The sequence below is a fragment of the Triturus cristatus genome, chromosome 9, assembly GCF_964204655.1.
Source record: "Triturus cristatus chromosome 9, aTriCri1.1, whole genome shotgun sequence".
Taxonomy (NCBI): Eukaryota; Metazoa; Chordata; class Amphibia; order Caudata; family Salamandridae; genus Triturus; species Triturus cristatus.
In genome coordinates, this window is record NC_140592.1 from 536,033,200 (window position 1) to 536,051,712 (window position 18,513).

General features: G+C 51.7%; 1 protein-coding gene across 1 annotated transcript in view; it reads right to left on the minus strand.

Annotated features, from left to right (window-relative positions):
• The window catches only part of EHD1 (EH domain containing 1), a 1,327,734-nt gene that overhangs the window by 568,196 nt on the left and 741,025 nt on the right, over positions 1-18,513 (minus strand). The window lies entirely within an intron of this gene.

Here is an 18,513-nt window from a genome sequence, read left to right on the forward strand (position 1 = left end):
CCCGCAGGGACGCCTCAGATTTAAGCGTATTCCCCTGTGTGGCATAAAGTCCTTCTGATCTGGGTGAACCACTGTAGTGATTACTTTCCACAGCCTGGTCGCCAGGGCTTTTGCTAGCACTTTGGCCTCAAAGTTAAGCAGAGATATGGGTCTATATGACCCACATTCAGCTGGCGGTTTGTCTTTTTTGGGAACAATAACTATTGTAACGGTCCTCTGTTCTTCTGGTAAGCGACCCTCCTCTCAGGCAGCGTGAAATACAGCCAACAATAGGTTCTGCAATCTTATCGGTCATACATTTATAGATTTCCAATGGCAGGCAGTTTGGCCTCACCCTTTCCCTGACTGCAGGTCGCGTACCGCATTAGCTACTTCCTACCTCTGTCAGGTCTCCCTCCAGAGTACCCTGTTTTCGTCAGTGAGCGTCTGGGGGCTAAGTCGGCACAATCCTTCCCGGACATGGTTGTTGTGGCGGTGTATAGCTCTTCATAATATGTAGCAAGGGTTTCTGCAATTTCGTCACTGGTCGTCTGGAGTGCTCCATAGTGATCACGGATTTCCAGGAGCCAATTTTGCCCCTTACCCCTCTTGTCCAACCACATTAGTAATTTGCTAGCCTTGTCACGTACATTGTACAAGCTGCGTTGGTTTGCTAATGCATAGGCGCAAGCCCGGTCTTCCGCCAGCGTTCTCAACTCCTGTTGCTGGAGGTGTAGCTGATGTTGGAGGTGGAGGTCTACTATTTCACCTGCTAGGAGCAGGGTCTCTAGGGATTAAATGTCATGATTCAGTGCTTCCCACATGCGTGATTTAGAAGACCACATGAGTCAGACTGCTAGGGAGGTGCGGGCTTCGTCTCCGGCTTCCTGACAGGGCGTGCAGTAGACTGACTCGTGCGGTCACATAAATCAAGCATGTCTGAAGACTAATTATACTCCGATGGCCAGCTAGCAGTGCCTTACCGCCTAGCGATCCATACTTAAGATTACAAGCCCTGTTAATTGGAACCATTAGCCGCATTGCGTGTTCACTACACCTTGCCTTCTAACCAGGCATTGTTGTTCTCCTCTCATCCTGGGTCTTCAATACCCTTCTCGCAGGTCCTGGTGATTGGAACCACTGGCCGTACTACACCTTGCCTTCTAATCAGGCATTGTTGTTCTCCTCTCGTCCCACTCATAGACGGCAACCCCTGTGTGACAACCACCGCTCGCGTGCCTTTTGGTCGACTGAACAGCTTATATTGTGTCTTCATCATACTTTTTCAGCCGCTTGCTTTCGGTTTCATGAATTCAGCTTGTTCACATATACTATGTCCTGAAGATGATCTCTAGTCAGTTTGATCGAAACGCCATCGACCCCCTACAACATGAACTCCTTGCATTTTGTATAAACTGTTCTTGAGGAGTGCAGCTGTGCGTTGTCAATGCGATGTATATATTTTTAAAAAGTCACCCTCTCTTATCACATCTTGCTTATTGGTACTTTTTTATGTGAGCTCCTGAACTACGTTTTGTTAAATATAAATCACATAGTTTCTTTGAATTTATTCTTGTCCCCGTGTATACACTTCATTGCTCCGTCTAGCATTAATTGCTTATACCGTAAATCAGAGTGTCTGCTCTCATCACTGACTCAATTCTTGCGTCTCGCCTTTGGACCATTTTGGCCACAATAGAACCATTGTTTTCTCTAAATACTTAGATATTGAGGGATATGTGGCGCTTTATTCTGCTGCCTAGTCCATTAACGTTCCACATCAGGACCTTTAAGGTGTGTGAGGTTGGTGCTCCCATCTACCGGTGAAGTGTGCATGGGGTGGTCTATGTGCACACCAAGTGCCCTGCAGCTTCCCCCTGTCCCATTGTATCTCGCTCCTCTAACTATATCCGCCTAGTGTCACTGTGCATGAGCAAGGGTGAAAATAAAATACAACCACATATAACCAAAACAGTTGCGTCCAACAAGCAATCTCCCTACTCCCTGCTACCCTGCAATGTAGGCTCAGAACTGCCCACCTCCTCAATATGCACAACACCTGTCGCCCAAACAGTGTCATTTATAACAGTGGGTTGACCAGCACCACCTTGACCAGCCGCTCAAATAGAAACAACTAATCCCATTCTGTAGTAGGATAGATCCATACCTCTGCAGTATAAGTTATCACTGTCATATCCCCCCCCCACTGGGTGGCTGAAGCTCCATGTAAGGGTGACCAGGTGCCAGCAGTTACCGCCAGGGTCCATGCCCAGCTCTCCAACGCACTTTGGCTCAGACAGATCTAGCAATGTTAACCACTGGACTTGAGGAAGGTAGCTGCATAGAAGCCGCCTGAGCTTCACTATTCAAAATTCTCCGGGGGGGCTCGTGCCTCAGCTGTGTGTCTAGGTGATCAGAATGCCCATAGTCTGATTCATTGCCATTACCCCCTCCTCAAGGCTCTTGCTTTCTCCGTCGGCCAGGGGTGCACCACCCTTCTATCCATTCCCAGGCTTCCTCAGGTGTGGTGAAGTGCCAGAATTTACCCTCCGCTACTACCCTCAGTCAAGCCGTGTAGAGCATCATGTATCTGAGTTCTTTCACTCTAAGCACTTTCTTGATCTGCAACGTTTAAGGTCCAGGAAGAAGCGAATTGTGGTATTCTCATACTTTAAGTCACCCATGCGTTTGGGCTGCTTGCAGGATCGCTTCGTAGTTTCAATAGTTGAACACCCTTGCGATAATTGTTCTCGGGGGAGCGCCCAGCTTCGGTGGAGGTACCAGCGCTCTATGCACCATTTCAATTGAGAAGAAGTTGGAGAGGTGCTTAGGGCGGAGAGTGTTAACGATGAGGTCTTCCAGGAAGAGATCGGCACTATGCCTATAGCCTTCTCAGGGACCCGACGACTCTGATGTCATTTCTCCATGGCCTCCACTCCTGGTCCTCAAGTTTGGCTGCAATGGCAGCATGGTGCTACATAATGTATTGCACTTGGTCCTCTAGTCTCTTGGTCGTTGACTGAAGCAAATTGATATGGGATTCAGCTGTGATCTTTTTTTAAGTCTACTCGGATGGGGGTGACACCCACAGTTACAGCATCTACCTGGAGCTAATGTGTATCCTTGAGGTCTTGTCTAGCTGTCATGCTTGCCCCCAGCAAAGGTTCTCCAGTCAGGCGAAACTCCGCTCTCAATCCACCAGCCGCGTATCCCCTCATCGCCACTCCAGGGGTTGCCATGGCCACAGAGTATTTGTCCATTTTGCTAGCCTAGGTTATTGCCAGTCGGATCACTCGGAGCTCCAACAGGTTGATGTGGAGTCCGGATTCTGCCGGAGATCAGAGTCCTCTGATCTCCACCTCTCCCAGCCCAGAAGTGATACATCTGTTGCCACAGTCAGCTCTGGGTAAGGAAGGAAAAGGGGTCTGCCACCCACCCAATCGCGGTTTGTTAGCCACCACTACAGGTCTTTTGTGGTTCCCTCCAAGATCTGGAACATGTCGGAGAGATTCCCTTGATGCTGTGCCCACTGGAACGTCAGGTCCCACTGTAGATCCCTCATATGCCAGTAGGAATTGTCAAAAGAAGGATGCAGGAGGCCATGAGGCCTCATAGTCAGTCTCACCGAAATCCAGGATAGAGTCTGAAACATCGGTATCATAGCCTGAATATCCTTGACCCCTCCGCTCCAAAGAGAGCATCTGGGAGAGGGAAATTGAACTTATCCTGAACAGATCCAATTAAAGAGAGCATCTGGGAGGAAGTCAGGTATGACTTTGGCACGTTGATAGTGAACCACAGCGAGTGCAGAAGGTTTGCAATAGTCTGGAGGTGGGAAATAACTGCCTGGGGTGAGGACGCTTTCAACAGTCAATAGTCGAGGTAGGGAAAATCTGGGATCCCTGACCTCCACAGATAAGCTGCAACCACCACCATCACTTTTGTGAAACCCCGAGGGGCACTGATAAGGTCAAAGAAGGGACGCTGTCTTCCGTCTTTCTTGGGCACAAGAAATTAGCAAGAATAGAAACCCCAACCTACTTCTCTATAACTCCTTTGCCCAGGAGAGCTAAAACCTCCTGACGAAGCAAGGAGAGGTAGTTCTCCATCAGCTTGTCGTAAGTAGGTGGCATGGGTGAGGGTGGTCACTAAGGGGAGGGAGTAGCCCCTTAGGATGAGCTGCAAAAACCCAATTGGCTGATGTTAATGACCTACAGTGGTGCAGGTGATGACATATGCTGCCCTCGACTGGATGCCTATGATGGTCGAGGACATACTAAAGGGATTTGGAGGCTGTGGCTGCCGGGGAGTAGAGGACTGACTCGATCTCTGGCTGTCTGATCCACTTGGTCTATGGGCACCAAGACCTCAGCCACAAAATGATTGTGCAGACTGCTAGCCCGTGGCTGAGCATGCACAGACACGGTTGGAAGCTCCTTCCGTGGCCACAACTTAGGCAGAAGGCAGACTGGGCTTGGCGTGGAGCCATGGAATGGCCCAAGGAACTGGGCGTAGCTCTGCTGTCCTGAGAGCGCTTGAGCGCAGTATCGCTTTCTCACTAAACAAATGAGAGACATCAAAGGGCATGTGCACGAGTGAGGCCTGGACTTCCCCGAAAAGCCAGTGGTTCTTAGCAAGGTGTGGCACCTCAGGGTCTTCGATGATGAAATTGCTCTGCCCAGCGAGTTGGTCATATACAACCCACACTGTATGGTGAACTTGGTTGTGCCCACCCATTAGCAATTGCTTGAGAGAGTATGGCTCGGGTCTCACCGAGTCCCAGATGGTATGAGAGTGTCAACACAAGAGGCATGCGGTGTTCATCGATCGCAGTGCCAAGCTGGCAGAAGAGAACATCCTCTTCCTGGAGGCATCCAGCCTTTTGGATTTCCTGTCCGGTAAAGGGGAGGGGAATGAACCAGGGTAAACTTTGGAGATGGAGGCTTGGATCACTAAGCTCTACGTTGTAGGGTGCTGGGAAAAGAAAAATTGCCTTAGGCATTGAAGCCCCTGTGAATGGCTTAGAGCAGGCTGCGAGTAGCATTTCTGCAAGGCTTTCATTAAATGGAGGTAATGGTTCTGTGGGGCAACTCTCAGTTAAAGCACCACCATCAAGATGTTCACCTCGACTGCAATTGAGGGCAGCATAAGGTCCAAGACCTCAGCCGCCCTTCGCACCACTATTCAAAACAAGAAGCGTCCTGTCCTCCTCTGCAGTCACAGTAGGAGAGACTAGGCCAGTTTCAGGGGAGGTGTCCCGTCCACTGGCATCCGTCAGATCCTCATATAAATTGTCCTCTATCTCTCCTAACCAATATCCATAAGAGTCTGCAGACCCATCCCATTTATCCCTCGATCCAGGCCTATCATATGAATAAGGCAAAGGCTGCAACATGAGAAGTGTGCCTCCGTCGAATGATGCCAATGCGGATCAGTGTCAGTGTCGGGGATGACTATGGGGATGGTGCGCCCTGGTGAGTCAGCACTGAAGCAGTTGCCAGGGAAGGCCAAGGTGGCTTGACCAGAGCCGCTCCAGATTCATCAACAGATCCATCAACGAATCAGCCCGACTAGTGCTGGGGGTTAACCTGCCAGCAGAAGACTAGTAGCGGCCCCTCACAAGCTAGCAGGGCCCTAAGCTGCTCAAGCGGCGACGGGACGCTTAAATATGAGGTGCATGCCCTCATAAAATTTGCGTTGATGGGCGGGTGTTGCTATGCCTTCCGGAAACTCTGGGAGGTGCAATGACGATCCAGGAGCAAGCTCCACCACAGAGCTAGGACTCGAGTGCCACCACTCCCTCATCTCTTCGGATGACTTAGATGAGGTAAAGTTGTAAATCCCTTTCTGCTTCTTGCTCTTCTTGTGTCAGTGGGACTTGTTTTTCCCAATTACCTGGACTGTGAAGACGAGCGCTTGGGGTGGCTCCACAACCGATCTCAGGACTTTCTTCTCAACCAAGAACGTTGCGTGGTGAGTAACTTGAGGGACCGCTCCCTCAAGGCCTTGGGGTGCATGGCGCGCCAATCGACTAATGCCTTGGTGTCGTGGTCAAACTACAAACACCAGAAGCACACAATATGCAATACACCGACATCTGCCAGTGACAGGGACCATAGGGCTTGCAACCCACTTTCCTAGTGGACATTCTTGATGCGCCAGGAGACAAAGTCTCACAAAAACTCTTGACAGGCATAAAAAAAAAGTCAGTCAAAAAAGCTGGGGGAAGCTTTACTGGCGCGGAAAAAAACCCAGATGTCAGCGAGATAGAGTGGCATCTACATAGGTACCGTCGCACATCACTTCCATCGCTGATGACAAAGTCACACAGAGCCGAATGACACCCCCTACCAGTGAGCAGTGGGATTGCACACAAAAATATTCCTGATCCAGTCTGACGCCTGGAGAATATTCTAAGGCAAGGAATCTAAAGCTAAAAGTCTCTATTAGATAGACTTCTGAGATTGCTCTTTAATGTTATAAAGAGAACATGGTTGATCTAGACATCACTGGTAGGTTGAATTTCTTGACAGCTCTTTCTATTAATGAATGACATTTAGAAAAATCACCTGTAGAATTTGTGGATTTGGTCCATCATCATTTCCACTTCGAACATTGAATTACCGTCCATTATCATCTTGTCTTCAATCATCTGGTGGAAGTTAAATCCCCCCTCATCCATATCACAATATTCAGAATAATTGGAATTAACATCATCAATGTCCTCTCTGTATACAGATCTGGAAGATAGTTCCCTTGGAGGTGGAGGAGGAGGTACTGACAACGGATGCCGTGGAGGTAAAGCTGGTAAAGGTGAAGATGGAAGAGGTGGCAGAATGGGTGTAGCAGGTAATATCCTTTTAAGATTATTAGCTGGTTGCTGTGGTAATAACTTATTGAAGGTACTTATCTGCTGCAACGTTGATAAAAAGGCCATCTGCACTTGGACCACATCTGGTTTCCTATAACAGCTTGGTGGTTTCTCTCTCATACAAATTTGAGTCATTGTTTTTTTTAATTTCAGGAGAATTTTTATTGTGTAATTTTTCAAAAAAACAAATGAACAGAGAGAAAAGGATAATCAGAGAATACAAGTGTCCAGTTTAAGATATACAATTCAAATGTGTAAAGTCCTGGAGGGTTGAACGTGACCTGAGGGTCTAGATTACAGAGCAAAATCCAGGTAACAGATGATAAATAAGTGCACACAACATATTGGGATTCCATAAATCCATAGATATGCGATAGGGCGTAAAAATAAGTGATAGAGGTAAAGTAAAAAGAGTCAAATGAAAGGGGAAAGGAGGGGCACAAGTAGGTAAAGAGACAAAACACATGTATCAGTTTGTAAAATCCAAGGAGATCTTAGTGTATATAAGTGTCGGTGCATTCCAGATCGTAAGCTCCACTCAGCCCAAGGGTTCAGCCTAGGGTTTTGAAAGGTGGTGGTATCAGATCTCTCTCATATTTGTACCCATGCGATAGGGGAAAGGTGTACAAGAGTATAGGGGGTGGACAATACAGAATCACAGGGGTTTGGGAGTGGAGAAAAAGTTATCAAGGGAAGGAGGTGGCGGCTGTGTTCTTCCACTTAATTAAAATAAATTTGCAGACAGCCGTAAGAAGTATATCAATTAGAAGACTGTCGTTGCGGGATTTGATGTTCGGATCTAAAAATCCCATGAGTAATGTTAAAAAAGATCCCTCCAGAAGGACTCCGCAGATAGAGTGGATAAAGCTAAACACTGAATCCCAAAATGGACCGACTGCTCTACAGTAAAAGAGAAGGTGGGGGGGATCTCCCATAGGGTCATTACAGTTCAAGCAACTTGGAGTCTCTCTTAGGGAGAGTTTGTGGAGGCGTGCCGGGGTCCAGAAGGTACTGTGTAATGACCAGAATTTCATCTGTGCAAGGGAGGGGGATATCGTATATGAGACCACTAACCTCCAAATCTGATGCCAAAGTTGTGACCTAATCGTTTCGTTAGGATCCTATTTAGTTTGGAGTTTAGAGGATGTGGTGGTGGACTTAGGTTGTATAAGATGGTAGGGCTTGAAGGCCTGGCGGCCGGATTTAATTACAGGATAGGATGATCCTAATGAGGGAAGGGTTGTTGTTTGAAAGCTTTAGTTTAGATAGAGCAACCTTCAGTTTCAAGAAATCGTAAAAATCTATGTTTTGCAGGTTGAAGCGCATTTTCACTTCTCCAAAGGATAGCGGATTTTGTGAGGGCCCTAGGTCTTTCAGGAAATGAATGCCCTTAGAAGCCCAGTGAGACCAGCAGACTGAGGAGCCTTGGATTCTGATTTTAGAGTTGTTCCAAAGGGAGGTCATATTCGAGTTAGAGATCGGGATGTCTACGATTTTATCGATTTTCAAGAGGGATCTTTTGGTGTTGCAGAAAATGTATTTGCCTGAGGACAGGGGTTTGGGGTTGCTGGATAGAAGAGAGAACGGGTGAAACTCGCCTAGAATCTCCTTTTCTACCGTTAGCCATGTGGGAGTATAGTCTGGAGATTTAGTAAACCAAAGTAAGCCCTGTCTGGCTAGGAAGGCGGTTTGATAGTTCTTGAAGTGCGCAAAATTAACACCACCAAGGTGAATTGGGAGGCACAGTTTTTTTTGTCGAGATTCTTGGTCTTTTGTTTTGCCAAAGAAATGTATTTAATAGTTTGTCAATCTTTTGTAGAAATTCCTCTGATAGAGTTAAAGGAAGCATGTATGTATGCAAGGTAATTGACACTGGGGGTGATCATAATTTTGATGGTCTCAACTCGGCCCCACCACGTCAGGAATTTAGGGTTCCAGCCCTCAAGAAGTGATTCTACCTTCCTTAAAGTAAGTGCATCATTATGTTTCAGGGCTTCCAATAAATGAGAGTTGAACTCCAAACCCAAATATTTTGCAAATTTCGGTTGCCAGGTAAGACCTGTGTGTGCGAACAGGGACATGCAGCAGAGACTATTTAGAACAAGGATTTCAGATTCGTCTTTGTTAAGTTTGTAGTTAGAGACTTGGGCGTATTCTTCAATGGTTTGGAGTAGGGCAGGGATAGATTGGGTTGCCATTTCAGACATTATTAAGATATCGCCAGCATATGCCACGACTTTCACATTGAGATTTTTTAAGGCAATACCATGAATGTGGGGATTAGATCTGATCTTGTGTAGTAACGGTTCGAGGCTTAGGATGAATAATGAGGGGGAGAGGGGACAGCCTTGCCTCGTTCCTCTAAGTAGATTAAATGCAGAGGAAAGTAAACCACCAGACCTGACCATAGCTGACAGACCACTATACAGGGCCATGATAATTTTGATGAAGGTATCTCCTAAATGAAACTTCTTAAGAGCTTCACAGAGAAAAGTCCATGAGACCCTATCCAATGGTTCTTTAGGTTTAAATCTTTTATTAAAGGTTTTCAATAAAGAACCAATAGCGACAAGCTGACACCCTTTCCCGGCCCATGCAGGAGCCGCCGCAGCTGAGGTCTCCCCCCACCACAGGTGGATGGGAAACGGAAGCAACACTTTCAGGCCTTTACAATCGCTATCAGTTCCGCCCCCCCCCCCAGAACCCCCCTCCAACGGCACCCCCCCAGTCCCCCCCCAACCCACCATCAAGAGAGACAAAGAAAGAGAAGAAAGAGAAAGAAATGAAGGAGTATAGACCCTGCCTCGGGAACGAAGGGACCAAGAAGGCGCCTGCACCGCTCTGCCCCAAACCCGATGGCCAAACAGGGCGGCTATGTGGCTTCCCTCTCTTCCAGGTCGTCGCTAAGCCGCAGGAGGCGCAAGTATCGGGGGCACGTCAGCTCCCTGAAGTCCTGCGCCAACAGGGACCGGAACGGCTGCCACAGTTCCGCGAAATCGTCACCCTTCCCCGCCAGTGTCAAAGAGATGCGTTCCATCCCCAAGATGTGCCAGAGGCGATGTAGCCATTCTAGGTGCGTGGGCACGCGGGACGACCTCCAACAAGCCAGGAGGCACTGCGTGGCCGCCCCCAGCGCCAAGGCTATCCGTTTCCCCCGACGGGACTTTAGAGGGTAAGTAAGGGCGTTGGGGACCCCCAGGATGATGTATGCAGGGAATCTGGGCAGCTCCGTGTCAAAGTGTTTGTCCACCTCATCCAGAATTTGACGCCAGTAGGGCGCTAACAAGGGGCAATCCCAAAGAATGTGTGTGAGAGTGCCCTGCTGACCGCACCCTCTCCAGCAGACCCCGCTATGTGAGTTATCCATGCGATGTAGACGCTCCGGTGTGTAGTACCAGTATGTCACCAGTTTAGTGAATGTCTCAGTGAGCCCTGCGTGTGTGGCTGTGTGGCGAGCCCTATAACAACAGCCCTCCCATTCCTTCGCCAGCAGATCCCTTCCCACATCCCTCTCCCAGCGTGCCCTCCCCGCATGATATGAGTGGTGGCGTGTCGACAGGAGCATTTTGTAGAGATCCGATGTCAGTTTCTTGTCAGTCTGGCGAGTGATCAGCCAACGCTCGAACGGGGTGGGCCGACGCCGCGCTGTGAGTTTCTCCCTCGGCCGGGTGGCCCAGTGTTTAACCTGCAGGTACCCGATCCGGTCCGTGGCCGGAATGCCATATTCGGCTGCCAATTGTGCTAGGGGGATAAACCCCCGGGCGTCGTAAAGGACCCCCAGCGCTCTGCAGCCGGAGTAGCGCCAACCTGGGAACGCCGAATCCGGAAGCCCCGGCGGGAAGTCGGAATTCCCAAACAAAGGGGTGAGAGGCGAGGGGAAGGATGTCAGGTCCTGACTCACACCCGTCTGGTCCCAAATCCGCACCGTTGCCTGGGTTACCCACGAGGCATACAGATTGGGCGGCCGTTGGTCCCGCCGAAGAAACGGGACCGCGGCCAGGGCCCTCCCGGCCACTGCCCGGTCCTGGAACAGCCAATGCTTCTCGGACATGGGCTTCATCCATTCCGCCAGGTACCGTAGCTGAGCGGCCTGGAAGTAAAGCTGGAGATCCGGGACGCCAACGCCCCCGTGCTCCGGCGGGAGCGCGCTAATCTGGCGTTTGAGTCGCGGCTTCCTGCCCTGCCAGATGAAGTGCGCCAGATCCGATTGGACCCGCTTGATCCACCCCTTTGGTGGATATATGGGGAGCGTGTGGAACAAGTACAGGATTTTAGGCAATATCGTCATCTTAATGGCCGCGATCCGCCCCAGCCATGAGATTGGCAGGCGGCGCCAGCGATGGAGATCGGCTTTAACGGCGGAGGAGAGACGGTCGTAGTTCGTGGTCCTAATGCTCGGGATCGTGGGCGCTAGCAGCACCCCGAGGTAAGGGACAGGGCCCGACGCCCAGGGGACCGGATATTTCGTGCGGAGTTCCGCCACCGTGCCCGGCGCGAGAGAGAGGGAGAGCGCCACTGATTTAGTGATGTTAACTTTAAAGCCTGATATATCCCCGAACACCGACAGTTCCTGCAAGATCACTCCCAGAGACGTCAGGGGCTCCCTGAAGGTCAGTAAGACATCATCTGCATAGAGGCAGATCTTGTGAGTGTCCCCCCCCCCGAACCGGACCCCAGCAATTTGGCCGTTTTGGCGTATGTGCTGCGCCAGGGGCTCCATGTACATGGCGAAGAGCAACGGAGAAAGGGGACAGCCCTGCCTCGTGCCACGGGAAATCCGAAAGGGCGATGACGTATGGCCGTTAACGCGGACCGATGCGTGGGGGTCGCGATAGCAGTTGAGTATCCGCGCCCTCATTTTGTCCCGGAAGCCGAACCGGCACAAGACCGCCTCGAGATAGGGCCAGTGCACCCGGTCGAATGCCTTCTCGGCATCTACCGCCAGCAGGGCGAAGTCAGCCGGGAAGCGGGAGGCCTTTTCTATAAGATGCAGGACCCGTTTCGTGTGGTCGCTCGTTTGGCGGCCTGGGATAAAGCCCGCCTGATCCGGGTCTATGAGGTTCGGCAAGTGGGGCGCAATACGAGCCACCAATATCCCCGTGTACAGCTTGAGATCCACGTTAAGGAGGGAGATAGGCCGGTAGGAGCTGCACTGCTTGCTGTCCTTCCCGGGCTTGGGGATCACCACGATCGCCGCGTCCAGTAGGGATGGGGGCAACTCCCCGAGCGTGTCAAACGAGTTGAAAAGGCACGTGAGGAGTGGAGTGACCAGTGAGCAGAATTGTTTATAAAACATGGCCGAGAAGCCATCCGGGCCTGGGGATTTGCCCACCTTGAGCCTCGCGATGGCTGAAATCACCTCCTCCGGCCGGATCGGCGATTCCAGCAGCTCGGCCTGGAGTGAGGGCAGGCCGTCCACCCGCGCCTGTTCCAGATACGCGTCCATCCCGCCACCGTCGAGGGGCTGCGCATCATAGAGCCGGGCGTAAAAATCCCGAAACGTCGCGGCAATCTCCCCATCGTCCGTATGCAGGGCCCCATGGGCGTCCTCTATCTCCTTGACGCCCTCTCGCTGTCGACGCTCCCGCAGACAGCGGGCCAGAAGGCCACCACATTTATCCCCTCCCACGTAATAGCTGTGCCGGAGGCGCAGTGCTGCATATTCCGCCTTGTCGCGATCTAGCGCCTCCAGCTGCACTCTCTGCGCTTTTAACAGCCGCCAAACTCTCGGGGCGCCCGTCCGGCTATGCATCCGTTCCAATTCCCTGACTTTCTGCGAGAGCTCCGCACGCTTCTCCTGCCTTTCTTTATTTTCCGCCGCAGAGAGGGCAATAATTGCACCCCGGACCACCGCCTTCAGGGCCAGCCAGCACGTGGCGAGGGTTGTGGCCCCATTATCATTGAGCCGGAGGTATTCCTCCATGACCCCCTGTAGCTGTGTGACCACCGCGGGGCGAAGCAGGAGTGAATCTCGCAACCGCCACTGGCGCATCTTCCTGCCCGTGGGCGGGAGCGTCAGCGTCATAACCACCGCCGCATGGTCGGAGAGGGACGCCGCCAATATCTCCACCCCTGATGCCTCCCGGACGAGCGCGCGGGTGGCCAGAAAATAATCCAGGCGTGCATATGTACCGTGCGCACCCGACGTATGTGTGTATTCCCGGGCCGTGGGGTTGTGTAGCCGCCAGAGGTCCACCATGTCTAGTTCCTGCAGCGCTGAGTGCCCCGCCTGAGACAAGGCCCCCACCTGCCCCGTGCGGTGGGCCGACCGGTCCATCATGTTGTCGAAGACCAGGTTGAGGTCGCCCCCAAGCAACAACCTCCGGTCCGAGGAGGCCGACAAGTTCGTCAATGCTGTCTGGAGGAACCGCTCCGGGCCATCGTTGGGCGCATAAATCGTACCCGCTGTGAATGTGTAGCCACCCATGTGGAATTGGTAGACCAGCAGCCTGCCCTTAATCTCCGCCACCTTACACACTGGGAGCCCCCTAAATCTTGGTGCGAGAAGGATCGCCACCCCCGCCCGCTTCGAGGAGTCACAGGAGAAAAACTGCACAGGGAATGACCTGGATTGCATCCTGTGTGTGTCTCGCATGAGCAAATGTGTTTCCTGGAGGAGGCATATCTCCGCCCCGGACTGTGCAAGAAGGGAAATGATGGAACGGCGCTTAATTGGGTTATTCAGGCCCCGGACATTAAGCGTAAGGACCTTAAGTGCCACTGGAGGCATTCCTAGCAATCAGCGAGCCCCCACTTGCTATGCACATCCCCGTGCCCTCCCAAATGCGTCCCTGGCATCCAACCACCGCCCCCCCGACCCGACACAGGAAAGAGAAGAAAAGAAAGGAAAGGAAGTAAAGAAACAGAGAACCCCAACTAACCCCATACAGCCCCCATCCCCAACCCCAAAACCACGAAACGTACCAAAAGTCCATCTTCCAAGGAAGATCAGGAAGTCCAGAGTCAAATGGGAACGTGGCGTACCAAAGTGTCCCCCCCCCCCGCCCGACCGCCCTCATGTCCGCCAGCCAAGTCCCAACAAGAGCGAAGGCGCAGGCCGTCTGAGAAAAGGGACCCAACCCCGCAACAGACCTCTATGAGTTACCCTCAGGGGACCTCGCCCCTCGGTGCCAGCGTTTCAGCCACTGAGGATATGGCATCCTGACGGCCTTGGGCGATCTCCTCGGGGGGCGGCCTTCGTCGTCTAGAGCCCCTGCGTCGCTGCTTCAATAGGCTCCAGCCCACGCCGGGGCCGCTGGTTCTCTGAGAGCTCGGTGCCTGGCCGTCCCCCTCCTCCTTTGGGCAATCAATGTCCAGCAGCTGGCACGCCTCCGCCAGAGATCGAAGCTGGTACAGCCGATCCTCATGACGGAAAATAAGACGAAATGGGTGGCCCCAAGAGTATTTAATGTCCCGTTGGCGGAGGGCCTCCGTGACAGGGCGGAAGGTTCTGCGCTTCTGCAGTGTCAGGGCGGACAGGTCCTGATATAGCACCGGGTGCTGGCCCCGAAAGGCGATGGGATGCTGTGTGCGGGCCGCACGGAGGATCTCCTCCTTAGTGGTGTAGTCCTGGACACAAACCAGGATGTCAGCAGGAAGGGCATTGTCCGGGCGTGGAGGACCCACCCGGTGGGCCCTGTCCAGAGTGAGCGCCGTGTCCGCCGGCTTACCCAGGATCTGATTGAAGAGCTCGCGGACGAATGCGAAGATGTCTCCCGCCTCAGCGTCCCGTTTCACCCCCCGGATGCGGATGTTATGCCTCCTTGACCGATTCTCCAGGTCCTCCAGGTGGGATTGAATGTCCACTTGCTGGTCATGTAGCCGGAGCAGGTCCTGGTGGACTAGGGAGAGTTCTGTGTCCTGTGCGTCCGCCCTGTCCTCCACCGCCTGCACCCTCTCACCCAGGCCATCCAGGTCCCTCCGGACCTCCCGAAGCTCCGCCGCCAGTTCCTGCCGCATGCTTTTAAGTTCCTCCTTCTGTTCCGCGAATAGCGACAGCAAAAGGGCCTTGGTGATCGGCTCCGCTCCGTCGTCTCCGGACCCCTTCGACGGCGTCGCCTCAGCCGTGGACGACCGTGTATCTGGGGCCACTGTCAGTGCCCCCCCTGGGGCTTAGCAAACAGCTCCTGCAGCGACTTGCCCTGGGCCTTGTCCTTGCCCTTACCCCTCTGTGTCGCCATCTTGCTGGTAGGCCCGCCGGAGGGGGCCGCAGGAAACTCGCCCCACGCGGGCCGGCCAGGACTCCGAGGCTCGTCCTCCGCGCCTCCGCGGGCTACCTCGCCTCTTCCCTACGCCGCTTCCGACGGGGGGTGGGCAGCGTCCGCGACCGCTCTTCGCGTCTCAGGGCTCTCTCCCACCGATCGTGGGGCGGTTGTCTGCTGCCCTCACCTCCTCCACCCCCGCCACCGCTTCAGAAGGGCTGGTCCGCGCCGATCCCCGCCCGCTGGGCTCCTCGCTGTGTTCCGCACACCCGGGGTCGTGGGTCCTCCCTTCTCACCTCTGGGAATCCGGAGCCCTCCTGACGGCACCGCCGTCCTCTATGTACGCTGCAGCGCCGGGTCCAGTTCTTACCGCGCTGTCCAATACGGGCGGGGATCCCCAGTCCGTCAAGCCCCTTGTAGGCCGCCGAAGGCTCCGCGTCGGGCCGAGCCCGCGCCGTGTCTCGCTAGGCCGCGGGTCCTCCTGGGCGCCGTTCCCCTCCTCGACCTTCGGGTCCGCGCTGCCACGACAACCGGCTCAGTGCTGCGTCCGCTGGCTCGTAGCCCCGGGCCCACCCGGCCGCTACCGCACTGCCTTGGGCGCCGTCCCCCACGCTGGGCCCTCCGCACCTGAGGCCGGGGCCGTAACGCTCGCTACTAGGCCGCACGCGGCCTCGACGTCCTCTGTTGGCGAGCGAGCCCCACCGCTCCTAGGGACACCGGCTGGGCCTCCACAGGTGCACCCCGCTCTCGGGCTCCGCCGGCGGTGCTGTGTGCCGGAAACGGGAAGGGAAATCGGTCCCGCACCGGCGCTATTCTCGGGCGCTCGAGGGAGAGACAGAGAGATGCGTCTCACCTCGCCGCCATCTTGGCCACGCCCCCTCCAATGGTTCTTTAACATCGAGGGTAACCGCTACTGTTTCAGAGGGGGCCAATTTAGCCATTTCAATAATATGGCAAAGGAGCCGGGTGTTATCATTGTATAGTCTATGATTCATGAAGCCCACTTGTGATTTCCCAATTAGTCGTGGAAGAAGAGGCTTCAGTCTCTTACAGAGAATCATGGCGTAAATCTTTACATCCAAATTAATTAGGGAGATTGGTCTGTAATTTTTTACTTGAGTCAGTTCTTTCCCTTTTTTGGGGATTACAACGATAGTGGCTTCATAGTTGGTGCCGGATATGGTACCAGAGTCAGCAAAGTGTGGAAAAAGGGACAGAAGAGTTGGTTGAAGTATATGGGCAAAGGATTTTTTAAAATTGGCAGTATAGCCATCTGGGCAGGGGGCTTTGTTAATTTTAAACGAGCGAATTGCTAAGTCTATCTCTTCCGTAGAAAAAAGGAGAGCTTAGGCAAGGTTTTTCTTGATCCAAGATTGACGGAAGTGGGATGTCTTTCAGATATTCCGCACATGCGGGAGCGTCTGTGTATAAGGATTGGTAAAAATCTTTTAGTATTTCTAATGTTTTCTGGGGTCTGGTGTGTGTGATATTAGATTATTTATCCATGAGGGAATCAATTTCCTTAAGGTTTTGCTTATGTTTTAGGTAGGAGGCCAGAATTTTCTCTGCTCTGTTTGCATCGAACAGACTTAAGCTTTTGAATTTCTTGACCCATATGCCAGCTCTATAATTTAGGATTCTATTGTACTCGTATTCACTGTACCCAGTAAGGTGCACGCCTGGGCGCCTGCGCACCTCCGTTCCCTCGAGCGCGCAGGGCTGTGTGTGAAGCACGCACACACAGCACATCCCGGGAGAACATTCACGCCGCCGCTTTTAAAACAGGAGCGGCGCAAAAAATGCTAATTTCCTGTCTGCTGGAAGCCTGTGCAAGCAGTGGCTCCTCCTGCAAGTGCTGCATTCATTTCTTAATGGAGCGCGGCTGGAGGCTGTTTGTGTGTAGTTGTGAAAATATCTGTTAATTATATCACCATCATGCGATGCAATTAACATAAATAATTTCACAATGGCCCACATTCGGCCCCCAGCTGCGCTCCTTTAAGATAAGAAATGCAGCTTTCCAATCGGCGTCAGAACAAGAGCGGGATAGGGCGCTCTTCTCTCTCATCCAGGCATTATCTGCAGGCATTACCTGCAGCCAGCCACAAAAAAACTAGAGGATATTTTATTTGCGCCCAACTTCATTCATTTGCTACCATTTTAAATGTCCCTGTTGCATTGTAAAGTGAGTTCACAGGTTAAATCTACGTCTATCTGAACCCTAGGTCTGGAAGCCCGCAAATAAAAAGCAGTACTTTTGTTTGTATGTTAAACCAAAAACATTTATAGAGTTGATTGCTTATATTTGCACAATATGGCAACACTACACGCACAAACCAGAAAAGTGGTTTGTCCAATTTTGGGGTGGTGAGAGAGTGTGTTTTTCCCAAAACGACAGACGGTTTGGACACAGGGGTTACACTAAAATGTAATTGATGTAAGCTACAATTCCTTAAGGGCAGAATCATGAAGTTAAATAGGTTAGCGTTACCAGTATAGAAAAGACTGGATGGCAGTGATTACACACATTTTTAAAAGCCTGTAATATAGTAGTAAACAAGGGTGCATTTTCAGCGAAGGAATACTGTTTGGAGCCTGCCGCCTGTTCTCTGTTGCTCAGTGCATAAGTGCGCCTGTGTGCTTTACTTCCTTTACAGCCTTTGGTACACTAGCCAGGGCAGATAGGTACCGAATACCGAGTGGTTGGCAGCATCCCGAAGAACACAGTTTTATCTAGGCAGGTGAACGAATATGTGTAATGCTGAATCAGTTATCAAGCCATTTCAGTCTTAGTTGCCGATTCAGTGCAAGGTATCAGTGTATGCTTTCCATGTGATAACCAGGGCACGGGTGACCAGAATTGTTGTTATTCCAAATAGGAAGTCGTACTGTGCATGTGCTGAGCCATGAAAGAGGCTACTCAACAGACTGTGGCCTTATAATGTAAACATGCGCCTTTCATCAGAAATCTTAAATCGCTGTGAGGCAATTCTGATCTCCCACGTTAGCAAATAATATAGTTAAAATATGATGATTAGAAGAATGCCGATATGAAAATATTAATTGAACTTTTCCATTCAAATTCCATTAAGCATTCAGTCTCCTGGGCCTTGGTGCACGAAAATGAATACAAAAATTAAAAATAGTTTCTTGCAATGATGTGAGAGTTTAGATGGAGAAAATGTACTGTACATGTTCAGAAATCAATGTGCTGGGAATTGGGTGTACAGGGGAAAAAAGAGCTTTATAAAATCACCACTCAAGATCTCATTGGGAAGTGAGCTATTCTATAATTCATGCTTAGACTACTGGCCAGAGAATATCCATGTCAACTCATTCCTTAGTATTTACACGTCCCCCCTTTGTACAACAGGAGTACAGGTGTGTTTGCAGTCACCAGTGTGTTTGTAGAGAGGATTGTGTAAGCGATGAAAACTGTCAGTATCCCTTCTTGATGGTATG